Source organism: Lissotriton helveticus, chromosome 1_2, assembly GCF_964261635.1.
Source record: "Lissotriton helveticus chromosome 1_2, aLisHel1.1, whole genome shotgun sequence".
Lineage (NCBI taxonomy): Eukaryota > Metazoa > Chordata > Amphibia > Caudata > Salamandridae > Lissotriton > Lissotriton helveticus.
The window spans coordinates 315,695,776-315,721,087 of record NC_136058.1 but is presented as its reverse complement, the minus strand read 5'-3'; the positions used below and the strand labels follow the sequence as shown (position 1 = coordinate 315,721,087).

The window sequence follows — 25,312 nt, the reverse complement described above, 5'->3', positions numbered from 1 at the left end:
TGGGGTGCACGTGCGAGTGAGACTCACTGTGGGGTGTGCAGCGGAGTGGGCTGTGGGGCTGCTCGTGCGTGTGAGACACACTGCGAGGTGTAGAGTGGGCTGTGGGGCTGCACGTGCGTGTGAGACTCACTGCAGGTTGTGCAGTGGAGAGCGCTGTGGGGGGCACGTGTGTGTGAGACACACTGCGGGGTGTGCAGTGGAGTGGGCTGTGGGGCTGCACGTGTGTGTGAGACGCACTGCGGGGTGTACAGTGGAGTGAGCTGTGGGGTGCACGTGCGTGTGAGACTCACTGCGGGGTGTGCAGTGAGCTGTGGGGTGCACGTGCGAGTGAGACACACTGCGGGGTGTGGAATGAGCTGCGCGGTGCACGTGCGAGTGAGACACACTGCGGGGTGTGGAATGAGCTGTGCGGTGCACGTGCGTGTGAGACTCACTGCGAGGTGTGGAATGAGCTGTGCGGTGCACGTGCGTGGGATACTCACTGCGGGGTGTGGAATGAGCTGTGCGGTGCACGTGCGTGTGAGACTCACTGCGAGGTGTGGAATGAGCTGTGCGGTGCACGCGCCTGTGAGACTTACTGCGGGGTGTGCAGTGAGCTGTGGGGTGCACGTGCGAGTGAGACTTATTCCGGGTGTGGAATGAGCTGCGCGGTGCACGTGCGTGTGAGACACACTGCGGGGTGTGGAATGAGCTGCGCGGTGCACGTGCGAGTGAGACTCACTGCGGGGTGTGGAATGAGCTGTGCGGTGCACGCGCCTGTGAGACTTACTGCGGGGTGTGCAGTGAGCTGTGGGGTGCACGTGCGAGTGAGACTTATGCAGGGTGTGGAATGAGCTGCGCGGTGCACGTGCGTGTGAGACACACTGCGGGGTGTGGAATGAGCTGCGCGGTGCACGTGCAAGTGAGACTCACTGCGGGGTGTGGAATGAGCTGTGCGGTGCACGCGCCTGTGAGACTTACTGCGGGGTGTGCAGTGAGCTGTGGGGTGCACGTGCGAGTGAGACCTTTTCCGGGTGTGGAATGAGCTGCGCGATGCACGTGCGTGTGAGACACACTGCGGAGTGTGCAATAAGCTGTGGGGTGCACGTGCGAGTGAGACACACTGCGGGGTGTGGAATGAGCTGTGCGGTGCACGTGCGTGTGAGACTCACTGCGAGGTGTGCAGTGAGCTTTGGGGTGCACGTGCGAGTGAGACTTATTCCGGGTGTGGAATGAGCTGCGCGGTGCACGCGCCTGTGAGACTTACTGCGGGGTGTGCAGTGAGCTGTGGGGTGCACGTGCGAGTGAGACTTATTCCGGGTGTGGAATGAGCTGCGCGGTGCACGCGCCTGTGAGACTTACTGCTGGGTGTGCAGTGAGCTGTGGGGTGCACGTGCGAGTGAGACTTATTCCGGGTGTGGAATGAGCTGCGCGGTGCACGTGCGTTTGAGACACACTGCGGAGAGTGCAGTAAGCTGTGGGGTGCACGTGCGAGTGAGACACACTGCGGGGTGTGGAATGAGCTGTGCGGTGCACGTGCGTGTGAGACTCACTGCGAGGTGTGCAGTGAGCTGTGGGGTGCACGTGCGAGTGAGACTTATTCCGGGTGTGGAATGAGCTGCGCGGTGCACGTGCGTGTGAGACACACTGCGGAGTGTGCAGTAAGCTGTGGGGTGCACGTGCGTGTGAGACACACTGCGGAGTGTGCAGTAAGCTGTGGGGTGCACGTGCGTGTGAGTCTTACTGCGGGGTGTGGAATGAGCTGTGGGGTGCACGTGTGAGTGAGACACACTGCGGAGTGTGCAGTAAGCTGTGGGGTGCACGTGCGAGTGAGAATTATTCCGGGTGTGGAATGAGCTGCGCTGTGCACGTGCGTGTGAGACACACTGCGGAGTGTGCAGTAAGCTGTGGGGTGCACGTGCGAGTGAGACTTATTCCGGGTGTGGAATGAGCTGCGCGGTGCACGTGCGTGTGAGACACACTGCGGAGTGTGCAGTGAGCTGTGGGGTGCACGTGCGTGTGAGACACACTGTGGAGTGTGCAGTAAGCTGTGGGGTGCACGTGTGTGTGAGACTTACTGCGGGGTGTGGAATGAGCTGTGGGGTGCACGTTTGAGTGAGACACACTGCGGAGTGTGCAGTAAGCTGTGGGGTGCACGTGCGAGTGAGACTTATTCCGGGTGTGGAATGAGCTGCGCGGTGCACGTGCGTGTGAGACACACTGCGGAGTGTGCAGTAAGCTGTGGGGTGCACGTGCGAGTGAGACTTATTCCGGGTGTGGAATGAGCTGCGCGGTGCACGTGCGTGTGAGACACACTGCGGAGTGTGCAGTAAGCTGTGGGGTGCACGTGCGAGTGAGACACACTGCGGGGTGTGGAATGAGCTGTGCGGTGCACGTGCGTGTGAGACACACTGCTGAGTGTGCAGTAAGCTGTGGGGTGCACGTGCGTGTGAGACTTACTGTGGGGTGTGGAATGAGCTGTGGGGTGCATGTGTGAGTGAGACACACTGCGGAGTGTGCAGTAAGCTGTGGGGTGCACGTGCGAGTGAGACTTATTCCGGGTGTGGAATGAGCTGCGCGGTGCACGTGCGTGTGAGACACACTGCGGGGTGTGGAATGAGCTGTGGGGTGCACGTGTGAGTGAGACACACTGCGGAGTGTGCAGTAAGCTGTGGGGTGCACGTGCGAGTGACACTTATTCCGGGTGTGGAATGAGCTGTGCGGTGCACGTGCGTGTGAGACACACTGCGGAGAGTGCAGTAAGCTGTGGGGTGCACGTGCGAGTGAGACACACTGCGGGGTGTGGAATGAGCTGTGTGGTGCACGTGCGTGTGAGACTCACTGCGAGGTGTGGAATGAGCTGTGCGGTGCACGTGCGTGTGAGACTCACTGCGGGGTGTGGAATGAGCTGTGGGGTGCACGTGCGTGTGAGGCACACTGCGGAGTGTGCAGTAAGCTGTGGGGTGCACGTGCGTGTGAGACTTACTGCGGGGTGTGGAATGAGCTGCTCGGTGCACGTGCGTGTGAGACACACTGCGGAGTGTGCAGTAAGCTGTGGGGTGCATGTGCGAGTGAGACACACTGCGGGGTGTGGAATGAGCTGCGCAGTGCACGTGTGAGTGAGACACACTGCGGAGTGTGCAGTAAGCTGTGGGGTGCATGTGCGAGTGAGACACACTGCGGGGTGTGGAATGAGCTGCGCGGTGCACGTGTGAGTGAGACACACTGCGGAGTGTGCAGTAAGCTGTGGGGTGCACGTGCGTGTGAGACTCACTGCGGGGTGTGGAATGAGCTGTGGGGTGCACGTGCGAGTGAGACACACTGCGGGGTGTGCAGTAAGCTGTGGGGTGCACGTGCGTGTGAGACTCACTGCAGGGTGTGGAATGAGCTGTGGGGTGCACGTGCGAGTGAGACACACTGCGGGGTGTGGAATGAGCTGTGGGGTGCACGTGTGAGTGAGACACACTGCGGAGTGTGCAGTAAGCTGTGGGGTGCACGTGCGAGAGAGACTTATTCCGGGTGTGGAATGAGCTGCGCGGTGCACGTGCGTGTGAGACACACTGCGGAGTGTGCAGTGGAGTAAGCTGTGGGGTGCATGTGCGAGTGAGACACACTGCGGGGTGTGGAATGAGCTGTGCGGTGCACGTGCGTGTGAGACTCACTGCGAGGTGTGCAGTAAGCTGTGGGGTGCACGTGCGAGTGAGACTTATTCCGGGTGTGGAATGAGCTGCGCGGTGCACGTGCGTGTGAGACACACTGCGGAGTGTGCAGTAAGCTGTGGGGTGCACGTGCGTGTGAGACACACTGCGGAGTGTGCAGTAAGCTGTGGGGTGCACGTGCGTGTGAGACTTACTGCGGGGTGTGGAATGAGCTGTGGGGTGCACGTGTGAGTGAGACACACTGCGGAGTGTGCAGTAAGCTGTGGGGTGCACGTGCGAGTGAGAATTATTCCGGGTGTGGAATGAGCTGCGCTGTGCACGTGCGTGTGAGACACACTGCGGAGTGTGCAGTAAGCTGTGGGGTGCACGTGCAAGTGAGACTTATTCCGGGTGTGGAATGAGCTGCGCGGTGCACGTGCGTGTGAGACACACTGCGGAGTGTGCAGTAAGCTGTGGGGTGCACGTGCGTGTGAGACACACTGCGGAGTATGCAGTAAGCTGTGGGGTGCACGTGCGTGTGAGACTTACTGCGGGGTGTGGAATGAGCTGTGGGGTGCACGTGTGAGTGAGACACACTGCGGAGTGTGCAGTAAGCTGTGGGGTGCACGTGCGAGTGAGACTTATTCCGGGTGTGGAATGAGCTGCGCTGTGCACGTGCGTGTGAGACTCACTGCGGAGTGTGCAGTAAGCTGTGGGGTGCACGTGCGAGTGAGACTTATTCCGGGTGTGGAATGAGCTGCGCGGTGCACATGCGTGTGAGACACACTGCGGAGTGTGCAGTAAGCTGTGGGGTGCACGTGCGAGTGAGACACACTGCGGGGTGTGGAATGAGCTGTGCGGTGCACGTGCGTGTGAGACACACTGCGGAGTGTGCAGTAAGCTGTGGGGTGCACGTGCGAGTGAGACATACTGCGGGGTGTGGAATGAGCTGTGCGGTGCACGTGCGTGTGAGACTCACTGCGAGGTGTGGAATGAGCTGTGCGGTGCACGTGCGTGTGAGACTCACTGCGGGGTGTGCAGTGGAGAGAGCTGTGCATGTGCGTGTGAGACACACTGTGGGGTGTGCAGTGGAGTGAGCTGTGGGGGGCAGGTGCAGGTGCGTGTGAGACTCACTGCGGGGTGTGCAGTGAGCTGTGGGGGGCACGTGCAAAGTGAGACGCACTGCGGGGTGTACAGTGAAGTGAGCTGTGGGGTGCACGCGCGTGTGAGACAAACTGTGGGGTATGAAGTGGAGTGGGCTGTGGGGTGCACGTGCGTGTGAGACACACTGCGAGGTGTGGAGTGAGCTGTGGGGTGCACGTGTGTGTGAGCCGCATTGCAGAGTGTGCAGTGGAGTAAGCTGTGGGGGGCACGTGAGTGTGAGACACACTGCGAGGTGTGGAGTGAGCTGTGGGTTGCACGTGCGAGAGAGCCGCACTGCGGGCTGTGCAGTGGAGTAAGCTGTGGGGGGCACGGTTTTTGGCTTAAAAATTCTGGTCACCCTAAGTGGACCAGAGAGAGGTATGGGGGGGCAATGGTAACACATTCAGGGGCACTTTTACAATAAGTGGCTCATCCCTGCATATCACTGAGTATCCCTGCCGCCACTGCGTCACAAAAATGACGCTATGGTGGGGTAAAAGAGGCGCAAGGGGCTTCTAAATCTGCCCCTCAGTCACACTTTGATTTCGTATTTTCAGCTCCAGAGTGCCTTCCGTGCAGTGAAAAGAGAAAAGGCAAAATACAGAAGTCATCGGGGGCGAACGGAGAAGTGTCCTCCGACCTGAAGAATCAAGAGTACATTCATTATTGAAATTAAAAACAGATATTGTGAGCTCAGAAGGACAAGTGCGAGGCAAGAGAGGAAAGTTTTCCAACCACATTGGTTAGAAGATATCCATTTACTATGACCTTATCTCATGAGATCAGTAAATGAGCCATCCAGTGTCTGGCACTGGGGGGACGGGTTGGTGGGGGGTATGGTTCGGAGTGTTACCATCATATGCAGACACTGCTCCTCCACACGACTTTAAGCACTGTACTGGCAAAGAGCATTGTTGGACAGGCCCCATGACGGGCTCGCTCCCTCCCCGCATGACAGAGCCTAGACACCGGCTCTCCGGGTGCGACCCACAGAACCAACCCGCAAACCGTCCCCTATGGGACGGCCGCTCCCGGATGCCCCCGTACCACGGGCCCGGGCCATCGTCAGCACCTCTGCCCGGCCCAGCCGCCATCTTGGACCCGGCATCACGCGGCCGCACGGCCTCAGCTCGACCCCAACCCTGGGCCTGGCTAGGCCCCGACATCCCGGCACCACCATCCACCCAGGAGGTGAACGAACCACTTGGCAGGTCAATGGGAGCAAGAAGTGTCGATGGCTCTCTCCCGCCAGGTGCCGATCACCCCCAGCCTCCTCGGGCGCTGGCTCCACCCCCCTGCTGGGTGTCTGGACTCCCTCATCCCGGACCTCCCGACCTCCAAGAGCGAGGGTCCGGACATCAAAGAGCGCCAGACCTATAACTGAGGCAGTTCCAGAACAGGAAGGCAGTTGTATCCTGGAGTCGAGAGACACGGAGAAGAACTCATCCTTGACGGACTGCTGGCGCTGCCGCAGCCCTGCCTTGTGAACTATCATCCTGCCTGCTGGCGCTGCCGCGGCCTTCTGCAACCTTCATCCTCGTGGGACCTGCTGGCGCTGCCGCGGCCCGTTGTACCATCATCTTCATGGGGACCTGCTGGCGCTGCCGCGGCCCGTTTGTAACTACCAACTTTGCTGGGACCTGCTGGCGCTGCCGCAGCCCTGCCTTGTGAACTATCGTCCTGCCTGCTGGCGCTGCCGCGGCCTTCTGCAACCTTCATCCTCGTGGGACCTGCTGGCGCTGCCGCGGCCCGTTTGTAACTACCATCTTTGCTGGGACCTGCTGGCGCTGCCGCGGTCTGACCTGTCCGAACACCGAGCTCGAGGATTGTGAGCTACCACCGTCTCATCGCAGTACCCGTGGGTACCAAGACTGTCCCGCAACCCCCTGTCCCTACTAGAGACTAGAATTGAGAGGATCCTCGTGTCCTTATCTCACTGTACCGTAGTACCTTACTCCAAGAACGACCTATAAAGAGTGTTGAATCTTATCTTCGTGTGGTGTCCATCTGTGGGGGGGGGAAGTTACTTGTCTGTACGATCGCTAGAGACGGCCCTCACCGGAGGCCTCTCCCCTTGTGCTCGGCCGACCCTCCAGGTCCCCGTCTAACATTGGTGGCAGCGGCGGGATCCGAACCAACGCGTACCGTACAGACAGTAACTCACCCTACGACTAAACCACAATGACGACCAAAGAGAGCGGATCGGCAGAGAAGTTCCAGATAGAAAAGCTGGAGGAATACAACCACCGAGAGCTAAAACAATTTTGCATGGACTTAGGCATTGCTACCACCGGGCTAAGCACAAAAGAAGACTTCAAAAACGCCCTAGAGGCCTGGACAGAGACGAATACCGCCACCCCCCGGGACCTCGAAGCCCCGGAAGTCAACACCACCCTGACGGAAGAACGGAGAACAGGTCCCTCCCGAGAAGAGATCCAGGAGCGGGAAAAAAATAGACTACACGAGTTAGACTTGGCACGGCTCAAATTAGACGGAGAATTGAAGCTGGCGGAACAAAAAATAAACTTAGAACACTTACGGCTCAGAGAAGAGCGAGAAGAAAAACAGAGACAGAGAGATCTCGAAGAAAAAAGACTGGCATACGAACACGAGTGCAAACTAGCAGAGATAGAAATGCGCAAACTGAACAAAAACCTAGGGGAGCCCGAACCACCGCGCTCCCCGGGTACTACCGAGCAGAAGGTCCACATCCCCAAGGATGTGGTCCGAGAATACCACCGAAACGACGACATACAGCAGTGGTTCAAAGCCTATGAGATCGCCATGACTGCCCACCGGATCGCTCGAAGTGACTGGGGAGCCGGTCTATGGGGGAGATTCGTCAATGAGGGCCGTGATGCCCTGCTGCAGCTTCCGGACCATCAGATGACGTCCTATGACCACATGAAGGCCGCCCTCCTCAGTCGATATGGGCTTACGCCCGAAATGTACCGCCAGAGGTTCCGCAACTGCACCCGGATCCCAGGTACAACTTGGGTGGAATACGTGAACTATTTCAGCCGAGCCTTCGAGGGCTGGATCAAGGGCAACCACGTAACCACTTACGAACAACTCTTCAATCTCATTGTGTGGGAGCACCTCTCCAACAACTGTTTCGTCGAGCTCAGGCAGCACCTCCTCGACAGTAAATTGACTGAACCACGGCAGCTCGCCACCGAGGCGGACCGATGGGAGAGCACCCGAGTGGCCCGGAGTGGGCCGAACGAGCAGAACAGAACCAACCAAGGTCATCATCGTCCCCGAGGAGGAGGAGGAGGACAGGGCCGGGGCAGAGACGCGGTCCCGGCCACTCCCGCGAACACCACCCCGCCCCCAGCCGGCCGGGGAAACCCCCCGATGCACCCGGGGTTCCGAGCCAACGTTACGTGTCACCGTTGCCAGCGAGTCGGCCACTATGCCAGTGACCCGACCTGCCCGAAGAACCAGGCCCCCGGGCCCCGCCAGGTGGCGGCCGCCGCCCTAGGAGAAGAACAAGTCTCCGAAGACCCTGAAGCATACGAGTCAGAGCAGTTCGAGTGGGAACCCGCCGCCATGACCCTGGCCTGCCTAGGGGGAAGAGACATGGTCCCGCGGACTCCCCTGCCAGCCAACACTCGGAAGTACAGCCAATGGGTGAGCATAAATGGGCGCAAGGCCGAAGCCCTGCGTGACACCGGGGCCAGTGTGACGGCCGTCCGTTGTCACCTAGTGACCCCAGAACAAATTCTACCAAATGTTCTGTGCCCCGTCCGATCGGCAGACAATTCGGAGAGCCTGTGTCGGATGGCCTGCGTCCCCTTCGAATGGGGAGGAGTGTCCGGCATGCTGAAAGTAACTGTCCGCGACGATGCCCCCGTGGACTGCCTCCTGGGGAACGATCTCGAGAGCTCCCCGTGGGCCGCTGTTGAAAGGAGAGAGCATTTGGGGATGTTGGGTCTCCCGGACTGGGCATGCGTGACCACCCGGTCCATGGCCACCCGCACCATCCCTAGACCAGAAGAACCCGAATGGTCAGCTCCTCCGCCCCCGGTCGCTCCAGAAGAAGACTCCATCCATACCGATCACCCGGAACCAACCCCAGAGGAGTCCGCACCGCCCCCTGAACTTCCCGACCTGGCTCAGTGGCGTCAAGAAGGGGGGCCCACCCAAGAACAATTCCGGCAGGAGCAAAAGACCTGTCCCTCCCTCGAGGGACTGCGACAGCAAGGGCTCGCCCAGAGCCAAGGAGACACCACCGGGGCCCACTGGGTTTATTGGGACAATGATCTCTTGTACAGCGAGCAGAGAATCGCAGAGCTGGGGGCCGGTCGAGTGCTGGTGGTGCCCCTCCTCTTCCGAGACTTCCTGTTGAACTTGGCCCATGATGTCCCCCTGGCCGGGCACCTGGGGCAAGACAAAACCTACCACCACCTGGTGACTCACTTTTTCTGGCCAAAAATTAGAAATGACGTCTCCAACCACTGCCGGTCCTGCCCGACATGCCAGGCCAGCGGGAAGAGCGGCCGCAAACTCAAGGCACCCCTACAACCATTCCCCGTGGTGACCACCCCATTCGAAAGGGTGGGAATAGACATTGTGGGGCCCCTGGACCCCCGAACGGCACAAGGGCATCGCTTCATCCTGGTCCTGGTGGACCACGCCACCCGCTATCCTGAGGCGGTCCCCCTTCGTACGATAACAGCCCCAGTAGTGGGTCGAGCCTTAATGGGGATCTTTTCTCGAGTGGGCTTCCCCCGGGAAGTCGTCAGCGACAGGGGTACAAACTTTATTTCGAAGTATATGAAATCCCTCTGGCAGCAGTGTGGGGTCACCTACCGATTCACAACCCCCTATCACCCCCAGGGAAACGGACTGGTTGAGCGGTTCAACTGCACTCTCAAGGGGATGATCATGGGACTAGAAGAACCCCTACGCCGCCAGTGGGACGTGCTACTACCGTGCCTCCTCTTCGCCTACCGAGAAGTCCCCCAGAAGTCCCTCGGCTTCAGCCCCTTCGAACTCCTGTACGGACACCCCGTTCGCGGGCCTCTCAGCCTAGTGAAGGAGGAATGGGAAATGACCCCCCCAGACGTCTACAAGTACCTCCTGACCCTCCGCAATCAGACCCGGCGATTCAGGGAGATCGCCAAAGCCAATCTTGAGGCCAGTCAAGAGGACATGAAGAAGTGGTACGATCAACATGCCTCCTCCATCGAGTTTGAACCGGGTCAGCAGGTATGGGTGATGTCCCCCATCGAACCGTGTGCCTTGCAGGACAAATGGACGGGGCCCTTCAAGGTGATCGAGCGCAAGAGCCCCGTCACCTATCTCATCGACCTGGAGTCCCCCCGGAACCCCCTACGGGTGCTCCACGCCAACAGACTCAAACCACACTTCGCGCGCTCAGAGCTCAGCCTGCTGATGGCTACCGACAGTGGCGCAGAAAGAGACTCCGAGCCCCTCCCTGACCTACTGAGGTCCCGGGAAAGAGATGGTTCGGTGGACGGGGTCCGACTCTCCGAGGCCCTGACCCCGGAGCAGCGTCAAGATTGTCGGGACCTCCTGCTACCGTTCGCAACCCTGTTTTCCCTCACACCCGGAGTCACCTCCTGGTGCCTGCACGACGTGGACACCGGAGACAGTCCTCCTGTCCGACACCGGGCGTACCGAGTACCGGATCGGGTACGTACCTGCATCCAAGAAGAAGTCTCCAAGATGCTCGCCCTCGGAGTCATTGAACCTTCGGACAGTCCCTGGGCCAGCCCGGTCGTCCTGGTCCCCAAGGCCGCGGCCCCGGGCACCACACCTGAACTCCGATTCTGCATCGACTATCGGGGTCTGAACGCGGTCACCCGAACCGACGCTCACCCTATCCCCCGAGCCGATGAACTAGTCGACCGCATGGGGGCAGCCCGCTACCTAAGCATCTTCGATCTTACAGCGGGCTACTGGCAGATCGGCCTCACCCCCAGGGCCCAAGAACGCTCCGCGTTCTCCACCCCGGATGGACACTACCAGTTCAGAGTGATGCCCTTCGGCATGAAGAACGCTCCAGCCACTTTCCAAAGACTGGTGAACCAGGTGTTGGCGGGCCTCGAAGAATTCAGCGCCGCCTACCTGGACGACATCGCGGTATACAGCCGCCACTGGACAGACCACCTCCACCACCTCCGAGAAGTCCTGCAGGCCCTCCAACAGGCCGGCCTCACCATAAAGGCCAGCAAGTGCCAAATCGGCCAGGGGTCCGTGACCTACCTCGGACACCAAGTGGGGAGCGATCTGGTGGCCCCCCTTCAACTCAAAGTAGCTGCCATTCAGTCCTGGCAACCCCCCGAAACACAAACAGAGGTCCGAGCCTTCCTGGGGCTCACCGGATACTACAGGCGGTTCGTGAAGGACTATGGCAGCATTGTGGGGCCCCTCACGGAACTCACGTCTAAAACCCACCCAAAAAGAGTCAACTGGACGCCCGACTGTCAAGCGGCCTTCGAGCAGCTGAAGGCCGCCATGTGCACCGCTCCTGTGCTCCAGGCCCCCGACTACAGCCGCGAGTTCATCGTTCAGACCGATGCCTCCGACCATGGTATTGGGGCCGTCCTCTCCCAACTGAACCCCGAGGGAGTCGACCAACCAGTGGCCTTCATCAGCAGACGCCTACTGCCCCGAGAGCAGCGCTGGAGCACTATCGAGCGGGAGGCCTTCGCTGTGGTGTGGGCCCTCAAAAAGCTCCGGCCTTACCTCTTCGGAACCCACTTCCAGGTACAAACAGACCATCGGCCCCTGCAATGGCTAATGCAAATGCGGGGGGAGAACCCCAAACTATTGCGATGGTCCATCTCCTTGCAGGGGATGGACTTCACTGTGGAGCATCGCCCTGGCCAAGACCACGCCAACGCGGACGGCCTGTCCCGCTTTTTCCGCCTCGACGAGGAGAGTCCCCAGGAGGATGGGTGACTCTCCCCGCCTTCAGCTGGGGGGGACGCATGCTGGACAGGCCCCATGACGGGCTCGCTCCCTCCCCGCATGACAGAGCCTAGACACCGGCTCTCCGGGTGCGACCCACAGAACCAACCCGCAACCCGTCCCCTATGGGACGGCCGCTCCCGGATGCCCCCGTACCACGGGCCCGGGCCATCGTCAGCACCTCTGCCCGGCCCAGCCGCCATCTTGGACCCGGCATCACGCGGCCGCACGGCCTCAGCTCGACCCCAACCCTGGGCCTGGCTAGGCCCCGACATCCCGGCACCACCATCCACCCAGGAGGTGAACGAACCACTTGGCAGGTCAATGGGAGCAAGAAGTGTCGATGGCTCTCTCCCGCCAGGTGCCGATCACCCCCAGCCTCCTCGGGCGCTGGCTCCACCCCCCTGCTGGGTGTCTGGACTCCCTCATCCCGGACCTCCCGACCTCCAAGAGCGAGGGTCCGGACATCAAAGAGCGCCAGACCTATAACTGAGGCAGTTCCAGAACAGGAAGGCAGTTGTATCCTGGAGTCGAGAGACACGGAGAAGAACTCATCCTTGACGGACTGCTGGCGCTGCCGCAGCCCTGCCTTGTGAACTATCATCCTGCCTGCTGGCGCTGCCGCGGCCTTCTGCAACCTTCATCCTCGTGGGACCTGCTGGCGCTGCCGCGGCCCGTTGTACCATCATCTTCGTGGGGACCTGCTGGCGCTGCCGCGGCCCGTTTGTAACTACCAACTTTGCTGGGACCTGCTGGCGCTGCCGCAGCCCTGCCTTGTGAACTATCGTCCTGCCTGCTGGTGCTGCGCGGCCTCCTGCAACCTTCATCCTCGTGGGACCTGCTGGCGCTGCCGCGGCCCGTTTGTAACTACCATCTTTGCTGGGACCTGCTGGCGCTGCCGCGGTCTGACCTGTCCGAACACCGAGCTCGAGGATTGTGAGCTACCACCGTCTCATCGCAGTACCCGTGGGTACCAAGACTGTCCCGCAACCCCCTGTCCCTACTAGAGACTAGAATTGAGAGGATCCTCGTGTCCTTATCTCACTGTACCGTAGTACCTTACTCCAAGAACGGCCTATAAAGAGTGTTGAATCTTATCTTCGTGTGGTGTCCATCTGTGGGGGGGGGAAGTTACTTGTCTGTACGATCGCTAGAGACGGCCCTCACCGGAGGCCTCTCCCCTTGTGCTCGGCCGACCCTCCAGGTCCCCGTCTAACAAGCATCTTATGACAAACAAACTCCGATGTTATTAAGGGCTGGTGGCAACGTATGCAAATATTGTAACACGTGCAGGAGCGACTGGTTAATGTGTCAGAGTGAGGCGGTAGAGAGAGTGTAAGAGTGAGGCGTGTTGGACCCGGCCTCATGGCGTGGTCCTACCCCTCCCGCATGGCGGGCCCAGGACGATATCCGCCCTCCACCAGACCTCGGGCGGCCCCTTCGGCCCGATCCTGCACGCCCCAACTCCACAGGGCCGGCTACCCTCCCGGTCCACCAGCGCAGGCCTGACCCCAGCGTAGGCCCATCACGACCTCAGCACGAGGCGTGCCCGACTCCATCTTGGACCCGCCACGTCACAACCACGTGGCCTCGGCCCCAGCCCAGGCCCCAGCGAAGCCCCGACATCGAGGCACCAAGATCCACCCAGGTGGTCGAGTAGCCACTCGACAGATCCCGGAGGAAGGGGAGTTTCGATGGGCCTCCAGCCGTCCCCGGACGCCTGGTATCGATCGCCCTCCGGCCTCCCTGGGCGCTGGCTCCACCCCCCTGCTGGGTGTCTGGACACCATCATCCCGGCCCCTCTGACCCCCAGGCGCGAGGGTCCGGACTTCAAAGACCTCCAGACCTATATCTGGGGCAACCCTGGATTAAGACTTCAGTTGTATCCTGGACTGGAAGCCCTGCTGACGCTGTCACGGCCGACACCAGACGAACTCGTCCGTAACCCGACGACCTTCCGAGAGCCTGCTGGCGCTGCCGCGGCCTATCTTGCTGAACCATCTGAGAGCCTGCTGGCGCTGCCGCGGCCTATCTTGCTGAACCATCTGAGAGCCTGCTGGCGCTGCCGCGGCCTACCTTGCTGAACCTCCCGAGAGCCTGCTGGCGCTGCCGCGGCCTATCTTGCTGAACCATCTGAGAGCCTGCTGGCGCTGCCGCGGCCTATCTTGCTGAACCATCTGAGAGCCTGCTGGCGCTGCCGCGGCCTACCTTGCTGAACCTCCCAAGAGCCTGCTGGCGCTGCCGCGGCCTATCTTGCTGAACCATCTGAGAGCCTGCTGGCGCTGCCGCGGCCTACCTTGCTGAATTTTCCGAGAGCCTGCTGGCGCTGCCGCGGCCTACTTCGCTGAACCACCTTGCAAGCCTGCTGGCGCTGCCGCGGCTCGAACATCTCGGAACCCCCCAGCTCGAGGATTGAGAGCTGTGCGTAGGGTATCCCTTCCTCCGCCCAGAGTAAGACTGTCCCGCTACCTTACCCCCCGTTAAGAGACTTTCCAGATCCCTCGATCTGCTTGTACATACTGCCAAGAACCAGCAACCGTTTATTCCCTATAAAAGCTTGAGAACTTAACTTCTTGTGTGGTGTCCCTCTGTAGTGTTGTGATTACTCTGCTGTACGATCCTAGGAGAGGACCCTCATTCAGGAGGCCTCTCAGCAACCGCTCGGCTACTCCTCGACGGAGAGGTGGACCTAGGGGTGGTCAGTCAGACATCTTCTGCCTCCCCCGGGGACTCCTTTCTAACATTGGTGGCAAGCGCTGGGATCCGAGCCCACGCAGATCGTACAGAGAGTAATTCGCTCACTACCAAGAAAAAAAAACCACTGCAACCATGAGCACAGAATTCCAGAAAGAGAAAATGGAAGACTGCAGTAACAAGGAGCTAAAGCAATTCTGCAAGGACTTAGGCATCGCTACCACTGGCTTAAGTACTAAAGAAGACTTTAAATCGGCCCTGCAGGCCTGGGTGGACGCCGGCGAGGCGCCACCCCGAGGGAAGATAACCCGGGCCCGAACGGAGGCACGGAGGCTGCGACAAACCCAGCGGGAGGGAGACCCGTGAACCCAGACACGGGCCTCTCCCACGAAGATGCCAGAGAACGAGAGAAGAACCGGCTCCACGAATTGGAGCTCGTTCGACTCAGGCAAGAAGGAGAGATCCAACTGGCAGAAAGGAAGTTAGCCCTCGAGCAGCTACGGCTAGAAGGAGACCTAGAAGAAAGGCGAAGACAAAGAGACCTCGAGGAGAAGAAACTCCTGCTCGAGCACGAGCGCGTCCTCAAAGAAATGGAATTTAAAGCCAAGGCAAACGAGACTGATCACACCGGGGGGAAGACCTCACCCCCCCCCCGGGGGACACAAAGGTGCACATACCTAAGGATGTCGTCAAAGAGTACTATAAGAACGACGACATCCAACAGTGGTTCAAAGCCTACGAGGTCGCCATGACCGCCCATCGAGTACCCCTCAAGGACTGGGGCGCCGGCCTGTGGGGGAAGTTTATCAACGAAGGGAGAGACTCCCTGCTAGAGCTCCCTGACGCCGAGATGACCTCGTACGAGCACATGAAGACCGCCCTCCTCACTCGCTACGGACTCACCCCCGAGATGTACCGGCAGCGATTCCGAGACTGCAAAAAAATCCCCGGTACCACGTGGGTGGAGTACGTGAACTATTACAGCAGAGCCTTCGAGGGGTGGACTCGGGGCTGTCAGGTCACCACCTACCAGCAGTTGGTCGACCTCATTCTGTGGGAACATCTATCCAATAACTGCTTCATCGAACTCCGGCAACACCTCCTCGACAGCAAACTGACTGAGCCACGAAAACTCGCTGTTGAGGCGGATAGATGGGCGAGCACCCGAGTCGGCCGGGGTCCGACGGAAGACTCCGGCCGGGGATCTCCGGGAAACCACCGAACCCGAGGCGGCAGAGTAGGCCAGAGCCGGGGACGAGACGCCCCCCAGGGGTCATTCCCTGCCTCCACGTCGCCGCCCTGGGGCCAGAGAGGGGGCCCCCCAGCCAGACCAGGGCCCCGGCCGAATGTTACGTGCCACAGATGCCAGCGACAGGGTCATTACGCGAATGACCCCCTCTGCCCGATGAATCAGCGACCCGGCACCACCGGGCCCCCAGCCCGCCAGATAATGGCCGCGGCCCTGGGTGAAGAAGGTAGTGAGGAAGAGGACAACGGCCCGAGCAGGCCGAGTGGGAGCCCGCCGCCATGACCTTAGCCTGCCTGGGGACTCACGACCTAATCCCCCGAGGCCCGATCCCCGGCAACACCCAGAAGTACCGCCAGTGGGTCACCATCAATGGTCGCCGAACCGAAGCCCTCCGTGACACTGGAGCCAGCGTAACAGCAGTCCGCTGCCATTTGGTGACCTCCGAACAGATCCTTCCTAACATCCTGTGCCCAGTCCGGTCCGCAGATAACTCAGAGACTTTGTGCCAGATGGCCCGCATCCCCTTCGAGTGGGGGGGAGTGTCGGGCATGCTAAAAGTGACTGTCCGCGACGATGCCCCCGTGGACTGCCTCCTTGGGAACGACCTGGAAAATTCCCCCTGGGCAGGTGTCGAAAGAAGAGAGCACCTAGGGATGCTAGGCCTTGCCGAGTGGGTCTGCGCGACCACCCGTTCCATGTCCGCCCGAGCCTCCACCCCAGCGGGGGAAGCTTCGACTGAAGAGCCGGAGTGGCCCGCACCGCCGCCACCCGTCATCCCCGAGGACCCTGGCCTGGAACACGGCTCCCAAGAGCCCGACCAAGAAAATCTCCCCGAACTCCAACACCTCCCCGAACTCGCGCAATGGCGCCAAGAAGGGGGTCCCAGCCGCGAACAGTTCCGGCAGGAGCAGACAACCTGCCCCTCCCTTGAGGGGGTCCGACAGCAAGCCGCTACTCAAGCCGCAGGAGACCCCGCGGGGTCCCACTGGGTCTATTGGGACAACGACCTTCTCTACAGTGAACAGAAGATTGCCGAACTAGGGGCCAGCCGGGTGCTGGACGTGCCCCTCCGATTCAGAGACTTCCTCCTAAACTTAGCACATGATGTGCCCCTCGCCGGGCACCTGGGGCAGGACAAAACTTACAGCCGCCTGGTGACCCATTTCTACTGGCCGAAAATGCGGAACGATGTGCATAACCACTGCAGGACCTGCCCGACCTGTCAAGCCAGCGGAAAGAGCGGGGGGAAGGTAAAGGCCCCGCTCCAACCTTTTCCCGTGGTCACCACCCCCTTCGAGCGAGTGGGGATCGACATCGTAGGGCCCCTGGATCCTCGCACCTCGCAGGGGCACCGCTTCATCCTCGTCCTGGTGGATCATGCTACCCGCTATCCCGAGGCCATCCCCCTCCGAACCATCACGGCCCCCGTGGTGGGCCGAGCCCTCATGAGCATCTTCTCCCGAGTCGGCTTCCCTCGGGAAGTCGTGAGTGATCGGGGCTCCAACTTTATCTCGAAGCATATGCGGTCCCTCTGGCAGCAGTGCGGGGTCGCCTATAAGTTCACCACTCCGTATCATCCCCAAGGAAATGGGCTAGTCGAACGATTCAACAGGACACTGCAGGGGATGATCAAGGGCCTAGAGGAGCCCCTCCGGCGCAAATGGGATGTCCTACTGCCTTGCCTCCTGTTCGCCTACCGAGAGGTACCCCAGAAGTCCCTGGGGTTCAGCCCTTTCGAACTCTTGTACGGGCACCCGGTCCGAGGCCCCCTCAGCCTGGTCAAGGAAGGCTGGGAGACGGCAGCCCGAGATGCCCCACCTGATGTCTACCGGTACCTCCTGACCCTACGCAATCAGACTCGGAAGTTTCGGGAACTTGCCGAGGCCAACCTGGAGGCTAGTCAGGAGGAGATGAAACGCTGGTATGACCAGAACGCCTCGTCAATCGAATTCGAGCCGGGCCAGCAGGTCTGGGTCATGTCCCCGGTCGAACCTTGTGCCCTCCAGGACAAGTGGACGGGGCCCTTCAAGGTGGTGGAGCGCAAGAGCCCCGTCACCTACTTGGTAGACATGGAGTCCCCCAGGAACCCCCTCCGGGTTCTACACGCTAACCGGCTCAAGCCGCACTTTGCCCGCACTGAACTGAGTTTGCTGCTGGCGACCGATGACGGAGCTGAAGACGACTCCGAGCCACTACCAGATCTCCTCAGCACCACCGAGAAAGACCGCTCCTTCGAAGGGGTCCGGCTCTCCTCTACCCTGACCCCAGAGCAGCAACAAGACTGTCGGAAGCTGCTGGGGCAGTTTGCGGATCTGTTTTCCCTCACTCCGGGGGTCACCCGGTGGTGTGTCCACGATGTGGACACCGGAGACAGCCCGCCCGTGAAACACCAAGCTTTTCGAGTACCCGACCGGGTTCGGGCCTGCATCCAAACAGAAGTGGCCAAGATGTTAGCTCTGGGGGTAGTCGAACCCTCCAACAGTCCCTGGGCCAGTCCCGTTGTCCTGGTCCCTAAAGCCGCCGCCCCCGGGACAGCGCCGGAGCTCCGGTTTTGTGTTGATTACCGGGGGCTGAATGCAGTCACCAGAACCGACGCCCATCCTATCCCCAGGGCAGATGAACTAATCGATCGCTTAGGAGCTGCCAAATTCCTCAGCACCTTCGATCTCACGGCGGGGTATTGGCAGATCGGCCTCACCCCGGGTGCACAAGAACGATCAGCATTCTCGACCCCCGATGGCCACTATCACTTCAAGGTGATGCCCTTCGGCATGAAGAACGCACCAGCAACCTTCCAGAGACTCGTGAACCAGGTGCTGACCGGACTAGAGGAGTACAGCGCTGCCTATCTCGATGACATTGCTGTGTACAGCCTTCACTGGGGTGAGCACCTGACCCACCTCTGGACGGTCCTGACGGGCCTTCGGCGGGCCGGACTCACCATCAAAGCCAGTAAATGCCAGATAGGCCAAGGGACTGTGACCTATCTGGGACACCAAGTGGGGAGCGGCCACGTGGCTCCCCTCCAACCAAAGATCGACGCCATCCGGGACTGGGAGCCCTCAGTCACCCAGACCGCCGTCCGAGCCTTCCTGGAGCTCACTGGATATTATCGGCGGTTTATAAAAGACTACGGGAGCATTGTGGTGCCCCTGACCGAACTGACCTCCACGAAGCTACCAAAGAGGGTGCACTGGACCCCTGCGTGCCAAACGGCCTTTGAGACTCTAAAGACTGCCATGTGCACCGCCCCTGTGCTCCGGGCCCCCGACTACAGCAGAGAGTTTGTAGTCCAGACCGACGCCTCGGAGCACGGCATCGGGGCGGTCCTGTCCCAAGTCAACCCCGAAGGAATCGACCAACCTGTGGCCTTCATCAGCTGACGCCTGCTGGCGAGAGAGCAACGCTGGAGCACCATCGAGAGGGAAGCCTTCGCCGTGGTGTGGGCCCTCAAGAAGCTCGGGCCCTACCTCTTCGGCACCCATTTCCGGGTCCAGACCGACCACCAGCCCCTGCGTTGGTTGATGCAGATGCGGGGAGAAAACCCGAAGCTGCTGCGCTGGTCCATCTCGCTGCAGGGAATGGATTTCACCGTGGAGCATCGCCCCGGCAACGACCACGCCAATGCTAACGGCCTGTCCAGATTCTTCCGCCTTGGCGAGGAGAATCCCCAAGAAGATGGGTGACTCTCCCCTGCCTTCAGCTGGGGGGGACGCGTGTTGGACCCGGCCTCATGGCGTGGTCCTACCCCTCCCGCATGGCGGGCCCAGGACGATATCCGCCCTCCACCAGACCTCGGGCGGCCCCTTCGGCCCAATCCTGCACGCCCCAACTCCACAGGGCCGGCTACCCTCCCGGTCCACCAGCGCAGGCCTGACCCCAGCGTAGGCCCATCACGACCTCAGCACGAGGCCGTGCCCGACTCCATCTTGGACCCGCCACGTCACAACCACGTGGCCTCGGCCCCAGCCCAGGCCCCAGCGAAGCCCCGACATCGAGGCACCAAGATCCACCCAGGTGGTCGAGTAGCCACTCGACAGATCCCGGAGGAAGGGGAGTTTCGATGGGCCTCCAGCCGTCCCCGGACGCCTGGTATCGATCGCCCTCCGGCCTCCCTGGGCGCTGGCTCCACCCCCCTGCTGGGTGTCTGGACACCATCATCCCGGCCCCTCTGACCCCCAGGCGCGAGGGTCCGGACTTCAAAGACCTCCAGACCTATATCTGGGGCAACCCTGGATTAAGACTTCAGTTGTATCCTGGACTGGAAGCCCTGCTGACGCTGTCACGGCCGACACCAGACGAACTCGTCCGTAACCCGACGACCTTCCGAGAGCCTGCTGGCGCTGCCGCGGCCTATCTTGCTGAACCATCTGAGAGCCTGCTGGCACTGCCGCGGCCTATCTTGCTGAACCATCTGAGAGCCTGCTGGCGCTGCCGCGGCCTACCTTGCTGAACCTCCCGAGAGCCTGCTGGCGCTGCCGCGGCCTATCTTGCTGAACCATCTGAGAGCCTGCTGGCGCTGCCGCGGCCTATCTTGCTGAACCATCTGAGAGCCTGCTGGCGCTGCCGCGGCCTACCTTGCTGAACCTCCCGAGAGCCTGCTGGCGCTGCCGCGGCCTATCTTGCTGAACCATCTGAGAGCCTGCTGGCGCTGCCGCGGCCTACCTTGCTGAACCTTCCGAGAGCCTGCTGGCGCTGCCGCGGCCTACTTCGCTGAACCACCTTGCAAGCCTGCTGGCGCTGCCGCGGCTCGAACATCTCGGAACCCCCCAGCTCGAGGATTGAGAGCTGTGCGTAGGGTATCCCTTCCTCCGCCCAGAGTAAGACTGTCCCGCTACCTTACCCCCCGTTAAGAGACTTTCCAGATCCCTCGATCTGCTTGTACATACTGCCAAGAACCAGCAACCGTTTATTCCCTATAAAAGCTTGAGAACTTAACTTCTTGTGTGGTGTCCCTCTGTAGTGTTGTGATTACTCTGCTGTACGATCCTAGGAGAGGACCCTCATTCAGGAGGCCTCTCAGCAACCGCTCGGCTACTCCTCGACGGAGAGGTGGACCTAGGGGTGGTCAGTCAGACATCTTCTGCCTCCCCCGGGGACTCCTTTCTAACAAGGCGGAAGAGAGGGTGTAAGAGTGAGGTGGTAGAGAGAGTGTAAGAGTGAGGCGGAAGAGAGGGTATAAGAGTGAGGCGGGAGAGAGAGTGTAAGAGTGAGGCGGAAGAGAGGGTGTAAGAGTGAGGTGGTAGAGAGAGTGTAAGAGTGAGGCGGAAGAGAGGGTATAAGAGTGAGGCGGTAGAGAGGGTATAAGAGTGAGGCGGTAGAGAGGGTGTAAGAGTGAGGCAGTAGAGAGGGTGTAAGAGTGAGGCGATAGAGAGAGTGTAAGAGTGAGGCGGGAGAGAGGGTGTAAGAGTGAGGCGGGAGAGAGGGTGTAAGAGTGAGGCGGTAGAGAGGGTGTAAGAGTGAGGTATAAGAGTGAGGCGGTAGAGAGGGTGTAAGAGTGAGGCATTAGAAAGGGTGTAAGAGTGAGGCGGTAGAGAGGGTGTAAGAGTGAGGTGTAAGAGTGAGGCGGTAGAGAGGGTGTAAGAGTGAGGCATTAGAGAGGTTGTAAGAGTGAGGCGGTAGAGAGGGTGTAAGAGTGAGGCGGTAGAGAGGGTGTAAGAGTGAGGCGGTAGAGAGAGTGTAAGAGTGAGGCGGTAGAGAGAGTGTAAGAGTGAGGCGGGAGAGAGGGTGTAAGAGTGAGGCGGTAGAGAGAGTGTAAGAGTGAGGTGGAAGAGAGGGTGTAAGAGTGAGGCGGGAGAGAGGGTGTAAGAGTGAGGCGGTAGAGAGGGTGTAAGAGTGAGGTGTAAGAGTGAGGCGGTACAGAGGCTGTAAGAGTGAGGCGGTAGAGAGGGTGTAAGAGTGAGGTGTAAGAGTGAGGCGGTAGAGAGAGTGTAAGAGTGAGGCGGTAGAGAGGGTGTAAGAGTGAGGTGTAAGAGTGAGGCGGTAGAGAGGGTGTAAGAGTGAGGCTGTAGAGAGGGTGTAAGAGTGAGGCGGTAGAGAGAGTGTAAGAGTGAGGCGGTAGAGAGGGTGTAAGAGTGAGCCTGTAGAGAGGGTGTAAGAGTGAGGCGGTAGAGAGAGTGTAAGAGTGAGGCGGGAGAGAGAGTGTAAGAGTGAGGCGGAAGAGAGGGTGTAAGAGTGAGGTGGTAGAGAGAGTGTAAGAGTGAGGCGGGAGAGAGAGTGTAAGAGTGAGGCGGAAGAGAGGGTGTAAGAGTGAGGCTGTAGAGAGGGTGTAAGAGTGAGGCGGTAGAGAGAGTGTAAGAGTGAGGCGGTAGAGAGGGTGTAAGAGTGAGGCTGTAGAGAGGGTGTAAGAGTGAGGCGGTAGAGAGAGTGTAAGAGTGAGGCGGTAGAGAGGGTGTAAGAGTGAGGTGTAAGAGTGAGGCGGTAGAGAGGGTGTAAGAGTGAGGCTGTAGAGAGGGTGTAAGAGTGAGGCGGCAGAGAGGGTGTAAGAGAGAGGCTGTAGAGAGGGTATAAGAGTGAGATGTAAGAGTGAGGCATTAGAGAGGGTGTAAGAGTGAGGCATTAGAGAGGGTGTAAGAGTGAGGCTGTAGAGAGGGTGTAAGAGTGAGGCGGTAGAGAGAGTGTAAGTGAGGCGGTAGAGAGGGTGTAAGAGTGAGGCGGTAGAGAGGGTGTAAGAGTGAGGCTGTAGAGAGGGTGTAAGAGTGAGGCGGCAGAGAGGGTGTAAGAGAGAGACTGTAGAGAGGGTATAAGAGTGAGATGTAAGATTGAGGCATTAGAGAGGGTGTAAGAGTGAGGCATTAGAGAGGGTGTAAGAGTGAGGCGGTAGAGAGAGTGTAAGTGAGGCGGTAGAGAGGGTGTAAGAGTGAGGCGGTAGAGAGGGTGTAAGAGTGAGGCGGTAGAGACGGTGTAAGAGCGAGGTGTAAGAGTGAGGCATTAGAGAGGGTGTAAGAGCGAGGTGTAAGAGTGAGGCTGTAGAGAGGGTGTAAGAGTGAGGCTGTAGAGAGGGTATAAGAGTGAGGTGTAAGAGTGAGGCATTAGAGAGGGTGTAAGAGTGAGGCGGTAGAGAGGGTGTAAGAGTGAGGCGGTAGAGACGGTGTAAGAGCGAGGTGTAAGAGTGAGGCGGTAGAGACGGTGTAAGAGCGAGGTGTAAGAGTGAGGCTGTAGAGAGGGTGTAAGAGTGAGGCTGTAGAGAGGATATAAGAGTGAGGTGTAAGAGTGAGGCATTAGAGAGGGTGTAAGAGTGAGGCGGCAGAGAGGGTGTAAGGATGAGGCGGTAGAGAGGGTGTAAGAGTGAGGCTGTAGAGAGGGTGTAAGAGTGAGGTGTAAGAGTGAGGCATTAGAGAGGGTGTAAGAGTGAGGCATTAGAGAGGGTGTAAGAGTGAGGCATTAGAGAGGGTGCAAGAGTGAGGCGGTAGAGAGGGTGTAAGAGTGAGGCGGTAGAGAGGGTGTAAGAGTGAGGCGGTAGAGAGGGTGTAAGAGTGAGGCGGTAGAGACGGTGTAAGAGTGAGGCATTAGAGAGGGTGTAAGAGTGAGGCATTAGAGAGGGTGTAAGAGTGAGGCATTAGAGAGGGTGCAAGAGTGAGGCGGTAGAGAGGGTGTAAGAGTGAGGCGGTAGAGAGGGTGTAAGAGTGAGGCGGTAGAGAGGGTGTAAGAGTGAGGCGGTAGAGAGAGTGTAAGTGAGGCGGTAGAGAGGGTGTAAGAGTGAGGCGGTAGAGAGGGTGTAAGAGTGAGGCGGTAGAGACGGTGTAAGAGCGAGGTGTAAGAGTGAGGCGGTAGAGACGGTGTAAGAGCGAGGTGTAAGAGTGAGGCTGTAGAGAGGGTGTAAGAGTGAGGCTGTAGAGAGGGTATAAGAGTGAGGTGTAAGAGTGAGGCATTAGAGAGGGTGTAAGAGTGAGGCGGCAGAGAGGGTGTAAGGATGAGGCGGTAGAGAGGGTGTAAGAGTGAGGCTGTAGAGAGGGTGTAAGAGTGAGGTGTAAGAGTGAGGCATTAGAGAGGGTGTAAGAGTGAGGCATTAGAGAGGGTGTAAGAGTGAGGCATTAGAGAGGGTGTAAGAGTGAGGCATTAGAGAGGGTGCAAGAGTGAGGCGGTAGAGAGGGTGTAAGAGTGAGGCGGTAGAGAGGGTGTAGAGTGAGGCGGTAGAGAGGGTGTAAGAGTGAGGCGGTAGAGACGGTGTAAGAGTGAGGCATTAGAGAGGGTGTAAGAGTGAGGCATTAGAGAGGGTGTAAGAGTGAGGCGGGAGAGAGGGTGTAAGAGTGAGGCATTAGAGAGGGTGTAAGAGTGAGGCATTAGAGAGGGTGTAAGAGTGAGGCATTAGAGAGGGTGCAAGAGTGAGGCGGTAGAGAGGGTGTAAGAGTGAGGCGGTAGAGAGGGTGTAAGAGTGAGGCGGTAGAGAGGGTGTAAGAGTGAGGCGGTAGAGACGGTGTAAGAGTGAGGCATTAGAGAGGGTGTAAGAGTGAGGCGGTAGACAGGATAATGTGTAAGAAGCAGTTGTCACTAAACACATCTGCTCTCTTGTGAAAAAGAAAAAAAATGCATTTTCAGGCCCTTTTCTTGTACATTTTCCAACCGTGTGCATGTGTTTAGTTCCATAGATAACATCACTTTATTGCCCGATGTGTTTTGTACAAGCGTCAATGTTTTCAATTCCCTTCAGAAATGCACACAGAAAGACAAAACGAGAGGCAATAAGAGAATTATAAAAATCGATGAAAGTTTGCAGTCTTTGATAAATGCAGTAACTGAAACTGTTGCAGAACCACCACAATACTGTGCATCTACCTATGTCCTTCGTTCTGTATACAGAATCACTGTGCAGCTGGAAGCTTCAGAGCCTTCTTAGCGCAGTAGGCAGCGCGTCAGTCTCATAATCTGAAGGTCGTGAGTTCGAGCCTCACAGAGGGCACATGTTTTTTCCTTCCAGACTTGTCGTGTTTTATTTGTGTAGGAGGGCGCAATTCTACCAGTCTGAACTTGCTACATTAGACGAAAAGTTATGTCACCTTTCACAAAAAGACTCTTTCTCGCGGGTCAACATGTGTACAGCTACCCCTTTGAACTTTTTATCTGTATTACCAAAGCTGTCAGTGTTGTGAGGTTATCGCTCAGTGAGTGAGGGGTCGGTCTCGGAGGGGCGGCACAGTCTGATACTGGGCACGGCTGTCAGGCTATCAGTGACTGAAGGACATTGGAAGAGGCGAGGCCTGGTGAGGGGGAGTTCAATTACAACCAAGCTTGTCCAATCAGACACTTCCACTCCCCCAAATAGCTAATTAAAGGCTTCTGACCTGTGCTGTGACCCTTTGAAGTTGTCATAAAAATGTGCAATGGGTTTATTTCTCCCTCACCGCCTCCAAACATGAGCTGCAAACTTGCCCTGTGCAGGGGTTCAGCAGCTCCTGTAGTGCTCACCCTGTGATATCGACTCTTCACCAGGTGAGTGGGCGAATCTATCCTGTGACAAAGGGTGTCACAGTGTGAGTTCACAAGCATGGCATCACACCCCCACCGAGCACTTTCACAAACTTGTACATGTGCAATTTTTTCCTGTTTTTATCTCTACCTTGAGTGACTTTATACCTTGTACATGTGCAATTTTTTCCTGTTTTTATCTCTACCTTGAGTGACTTTATACCTTGTACATTTGCAATTTTTTCTGTTTGTGTCTCTCATG

At 58.9% G+C, this 25,312-nt stretch overlaps 1 non-coding gene across 1 annotated transcript; it reads left to right on the top strand.

Annotated features, from left to right (window-relative positions):
* The first annotated feature begins 24,471 nt into the window (after positions 1-24,471).
* On the top strand, positions 24,472-24,544 carry TRNAM-CAU (transfer RNA methionine (anticodon CAU)). Its single transcript has one exon. It is a non-coding gene; the product is annotated as a tRNA-Met (tRNA).
* Positions 24,545-25,312: the final 768 nt, after the last annotated feature.